This window comes from Pocillopora damicornis, chromosome 14 (assembly GCF_964200805.1).
Source record: "Pocillopora damicornis chromosome 14, jaPocDami1.2, whole genome shotgun sequence".
NCBI classification, from domain to species: domain Eukaryota; kingdom Metazoa; phylum Cnidaria; class Anthozoa; order Scleractinia; family Pocilloporidae; genus Pocillopora; species Pocillopora damicornis.
Window position 1 is genome coordinate 5,981,647 of NC_142683.1, and position 5,854 is coordinate 5,987,500.

At 37.4% G+C, this 5,854-nt stretch overlaps 1 long non-coding RNA gene across 1 annotated transcript in view; it reads left to right on the forward strand.

Annotated features, from left to right (window-relative positions):
- Window positions 1-2,388: 2,388 nt before the first annotated feature.
- The window catches only part of LOC149034169 (uncharacterized), a 4,706-nt gene continuing 1,240 nt past the window's right edge, over window positions 2,389-5,854 (forward strand). The window contains exons 1-2 of the long non-coding RNA XR_016182739.1: window positions 2,389-2,753; window positions 4,132-4,235. This is a non-coding gene — a long non-coding RNA (uncharacterized LOC149034169). The remainder of the gene's footprint in view (window positions 2,754-4,131; window positions 4,236-5,854) is intronic.

A 5,854-nucleotide genomic window follows, 5' to 3' on the forward strand; every position in this document is an offset into this window, starting at 1 on the left:
TATCAGATCAAAACAGCAGGAAACTTAGTTCATGAACAATTGCCACCTCCTGACATCCATTTCGAAATAGAAAAATTAAATCCCTAAACACTGGGTTTTGTTCAGAACCAGGGTCGTCTTGTCTGGTGTGCGTCTCTCTTTCTCATTTATCTATAAATTAACATCATGATGATGATTATAAACAATTATTCACCGAAGTGGAAGGTAGAAGTGATGAATATTTACCTGAACGCATCGCGGCTCGGTAATGGTAATACTCATAGTATTATTAATACTAATTATCATTTATCACCGCTATTTATAAGCATTATTCACAAGCTTGCCTCATTAGTATTATTCGTTGGCATTATTAATTATTAATGAATACTGAATAATGATTTGATGATGGATTATGTTTCATGACGTCAAGGTCTGGATAAAACTGGCGCTGGCCCGGACTAGTATGGATCGGATTTTGAAGTGTTTCATTATTTTCTGCTGACTATTAAAAAAACCTTTCAGCTCACATTTTCTACTTAAAATTTATATTTCCTGAATCATATCATCTTATTTAATTACGTTTTAAAATCGCTTAACCTATTCTAATTGTCCCTGAAAGAAAACCTCCAAAAGTTAATGCAAAGTTCCATTTAGTTCCAATTAAAGACAAAACGCAAAGAAACTAATTGAACTTCCATTTTCTCGTTTTATGTTTAATGACACACCCCACTCCCCTGAAAATTTTTCAAGGGGAGCCCAGATGGACACTGGTTGATAGCCCTGTCCCTGTAGAGCCTACTGATACCCACATCATGCAGCAGCATTCCTGATCAGTTTTATTAGTTTTGGCTGCATTCCAGGAACTTCCATGAAACCTTTGTATTTCTTTCCTGAATATAGCAGCATCCAGGCCTTTGATCCACTAGTTCCTCGAAAAAGGGCTGCCATTTCCCATCTTGATAGAATTGTATCAAAGAATTATTCATTTAATACAATGGATGATGAAAGGAGGACTAGGGAAAAGTAGGAACACAACGGGAAATGAGCCACTTGCCGACTCAGATTGTCTGTGATAAATGTAGCTAAACTTCCGGTGAATTATAATAGTTAATAATTGGGATTAATCTTCAAGTTCATAACAAGCTATCCCCCGGCATATTCTTCTGATATTTTTTATTGATTCTTCCGAGTAAATGAAGAAACTGTGAAATAAAAGGAAAGCTATATCTTCCTATCTTATGCAAAAATACTTAAATTTAAATAATCTCAGCCAAGTTTCGATTTGGAGAGCAGTATGCTAATCTTTGGGCAAATGTGTTACTCAAAAAAGGGTAAGCAATGAAATTGAAGGCAAATCATATTTTAGACTAAATCAAGATATCTTAAGACTGTTGTAATGGACTGATATAGCCGTGTAACATTTCCCGGTTAAAATAAAAAGAGACGGATCTAGTTTACTTCCCAATTAATACTCTCCTACTTTTGTAGGGTCGGACATGGAAGCTACATCGGGTTGCATTGGGGTGGGCACATCTCGTTAGCAACACCGCTCTAGCATGTAGTGTGGTTGCACTTTACATGCTGAAGGGGTAAGGTTTAAAATTTTTCTTAATTCAAACTTAATATTTAGTAAGTTAAGTGGATCGTTTGTCTCCTACTCATTGATAATTGTAAAGGTACGAAACCAACAGCAACCTTTACGTAAGTTTTTTTTTCCAGAATGCAGGAATAACTTTGTATTTTAAATTTTAATTTTAATTTTTCAGGAAAAGAAATATGATAGGATCTTAGAAAAAAACAAAGCAAAACAAAACAGATATAAAAATACCTCTACCTCTTATTTTAGAGGCCAAACGTGCGCTACTAAATTGTCCTCCTTAGGTTCTTAGGTTCTCTTACTCGGTTATTACAACTTAGATAAGATCTTCCGTACCCCATCAATTAGGAATCTCTTCACATCAACACTATAGTTATAGATGTCATTTCTGATAGAATTGACAGCAATACATACATATATATATATATATATATATATATATATATATATATATATATATATATTTTGAGAGGAAAAAGGACGTAACTGCATTTCCCGACAAGCCTGTTTCGTGAATCGCTTCACTCTTCAGGGGTTTAAACCCCTGAAGAGTGAAGCGATTCACGAAACAGGCTTGTCGGGAAATGTAGTTACGTCCTTTTTCCTCTCAAAATATTTATTCTGCTCTGCTTCAACGTATTGAGCACTGTTCCACGCGAAAATCGACTCGCAAACTTCCTATATATATATATATATATATATATATATATATATATATAGTATGTATATGTATGTATGTATGCATGCATGTATGCGCGTATGTATGTATGTATGTATTTTCTTTTCATTATTATTATTTTGTAACTGAACTCCTCATTCTAACTCAGAATCCCCACCTGGCCTCCTTACTGATTAAGCAAGAGAGGCCTCTAACCGGACTTTTAAATTTAAGCTTATCAAACAATTAACATAGTATGAATTCTCACCTTTTCAAATCTTATATAAACCAGCATCGCGAGGGTGATGATTATTTACTGTTTCCTTAGAGGATGAAATATTTCTATCTCGGACAGGGGACCGACACCGACACCGCCAGCGCCGACAATCATCTTTGAAAAGCCTCATTTAGTGCAGATCGAAACGAAATATCAACTATGGAACCTTGGGCAAAGTGGTCTCGTTGTGTTGAATAATGATGGTACCGTAGATTGCAAAGGGACTTTTGGGGCCGCTGGGAGTACGTAGATTGATCTCTCTTTTACTAGCGCAACTATGAACTGCCCATATCTGATTTAACGTTTGTAAGTATGATCTTTGAAAGAGCTGTCGGGGCTAAAGTAAGGTATCAGTCAGCTTACGAATGCCTACACTGAGACCGCTTTACTAAAAGTACAAATTGATATTCTCGATGCAGTAGATGAGAACAAGTATGTTTGCTCCTCCTGTTGGTCATGTTCATTGGGTTAGACACCATCGGTTGCAAACTCTTCGGATAGATCGCGAAATCGTTTTACATTTAGAGGAGGTGATGATTGATGGTAAGGAGTCTGTAGCGAACTCAGTGATGATACCTAAGTTTACTTTGCTTGAGGCCCACGACAGTCGCCCGAACGCTTCCTCGGCACGCATATACGCATGTCCGCGTCATGCCGCTTCCTGATAAGTCCAGAACAAACTAGATGTAATCAAAGAAAAAGCTGAGCCACTTATTCTGAGTGGAGCCATCTTCATATTCCTCACATTTTTCAGTGACAGAGCTGTAGCCGAAAGCTCGCGGAATCTTCCAGTTTCATTTAGGGTGAATTGCAAAGAGAAAGTGATAGCTTGTCCATTTAGACAAACCATTTACTGTAATTCGAGGAAATCAAAGAGAACAGCAGGAAATATAGGTGTGCTTTGGCCGAGAAACGATTTAGCTTCCTCCTCTACCTCGATGTTTACTTGCGGTCTAAAAAATTTCCCATCTGATTAACGGGTTCTCCAAAGACAAATTAAACGTAAATCAAATTACTGTGCGCGTTCTTTAAAAAAGAAAAACCAAAACAAAACAAATGTATAACAAAAACAAATGCTACAGATCCGGCAGTATATAAATCTGTGCAGTGGTCATTGACGCTTCAGATATCTGATATCAGTCAAGAATTGTTGAAAGAAAAGCGAGTTATTGATACGAATATTTAAACAAGCCATACAATATTCAAATGGCTGACGAGTCGAGTCTAAAGGTTACATGATGTTTCTAGTTTGAATGGTTTCAGATTTTATCATCCGGGATAACGTTACCTAACCATTCTTGACGCTGAAAAAAATTCGGATGATATTTCACTCGCTTCCCCTTTTTCTCGTTCATTCTCAGCATAACGATAGCTAGCTCGACTCTTTCTTCCATCTTAGTTTGTAGTTGATGTGCCAGCATAGTAATTTCGTTCGATACATTCTCGTCTTTTCGTGCGCTCCTTTTTACTTACTTATTTATTTACTTTAGTAAGAGTTATTGCCAGAATTTATAAGTATGGAGCTACGCTTTGTGCGCGCTGCTAGCTCTGCATTAACTTGTCTCCATCGCTGTGTTTTTTAAATATATGTAATTTTAGTCTCTTTTCTTTGAATCGTAGTTATGTCTTATGATAACACATCTGCTTGCATAGACTGTATTGCCCTTGGCGTCGACAGTTTATTACTGGTAGGAGATGCAGCAAGCAGAACTATCACAGCAAAGGTAAGAAATGGATATTTACTTACTTATTCGCCCACTCAGACGGCACTCATTCTTCACAAACCAATTCCTAATCCACATCTAATCCATATTATGTGTTAGGTGTAGAACGAACCTATCCTCTATGGCGGTGGAATTAGATCTCGAGATGAAGAATGTAATTATTTGGTTTACTTTCCAACGTAAAAATGACTGAATGCCAATCGGCAAGGCGAGTTGGATTTTCTAACCATAACAGTGATAGTAATCCATAATTTTAACAAAAGAAACTGGATAATAGCAAAGAACAGATATAAATGACTGTAATCCATCACATTTGTTTCTCTTACGAGCAAATGGTCTAAACCCATCAGGTGACCGAATATCCTCCGGCTAAAACTTTCATAATGGTCAGGGTAATCCATAATTTTTAACAAGAGAAGCTGGATAATAGCAAAGAAGAGATATAAAGGACTGTAATCCATCACATTTGTTTTTCTTACGAGCGACTTGTCTAAACGCATCAGGTGACCGAATATCCTCCGGCTAAAACTGGAAGATATGAGAGGATATACCCAACCGATATTCCCCAATCTTCAAACCTTGTGTCCAATAGGGAAAACCTTACTTATTAAATTCAATTAGGGTGAGTGGGCGCTGTGTGGTGGTTACAGAAGAAGAGATATGTTACTTTTCATCTACCCGAAAAAAATAAAATCTTAGTGTGAATTGTTTAGCTCGGTTCAGGAGAAAGGGGCGTCTCCAGGTTAATCTTGGTTTAGTCATCATTGAAACTGTGACGTACATTCATTGATTTTCAATATGGCGAGCAGATGTGTTACTCGTTATCTTCTGCAAAATTTGGAAATAAGATTTAGACAATATGATACAATTTTTTATGTAGTTTGAGTTAGGATAAGAAAAGCAGGAGCTATATATTACAAATAAAAATATACTACCAAGTGGCTGATTCGTCGGTTGAAAATTTTCGGTTGGTTTTTCCCTTTTCTCGGAGCTCTCGGGGCGATTCGGAAATATCCTGATCCTAAAAAAAAATAAACGCTATATTACACATGTTTCTTGTTAATGGTTCGTCTCATTTTTCCCTTTTAAAGTCCACAATTGCCCACTTCGATTTCACGTAAGAAAAAAGGTTGCGCAAGGACCTGAAGAATGTTCATAATTTCTGTGCACAGTTCTCACGGTTGGCTCTCTCTCCCAGCGCTCGAAGATAATGAAGTCTTTCTTGACTCTTATTAAGAGAAATCTTTTTGCTATATAATAAATCCTTTATTGACCAAGCTTGCTCAGTCAAGATGGCTTGATATTACCCTTGCCGTAACTCTTTTGTGCATTTTTTATGGACCTCGAATCGGTCCATATAAAAGCAACACCCGGCCACTCTCCACCCATATTGACCTCATCGCTGGTCAATAACGCATGTGTATTATCATTCTCTTTGTTGGCTACTAATGACGTCCCTTCGCTATACTGAGCACGCCTCATTTAGCCCAGCGAAGCGCGTATTATATTACTCCGTGGCGTCACATTGGCGGTGATGAGCTGACGCCCACAAATACTAGAAAAAGATGGAGTCATCCCTTTCCACCTGGAACAGCAATTTTGATGCTGCATTTTCCGTC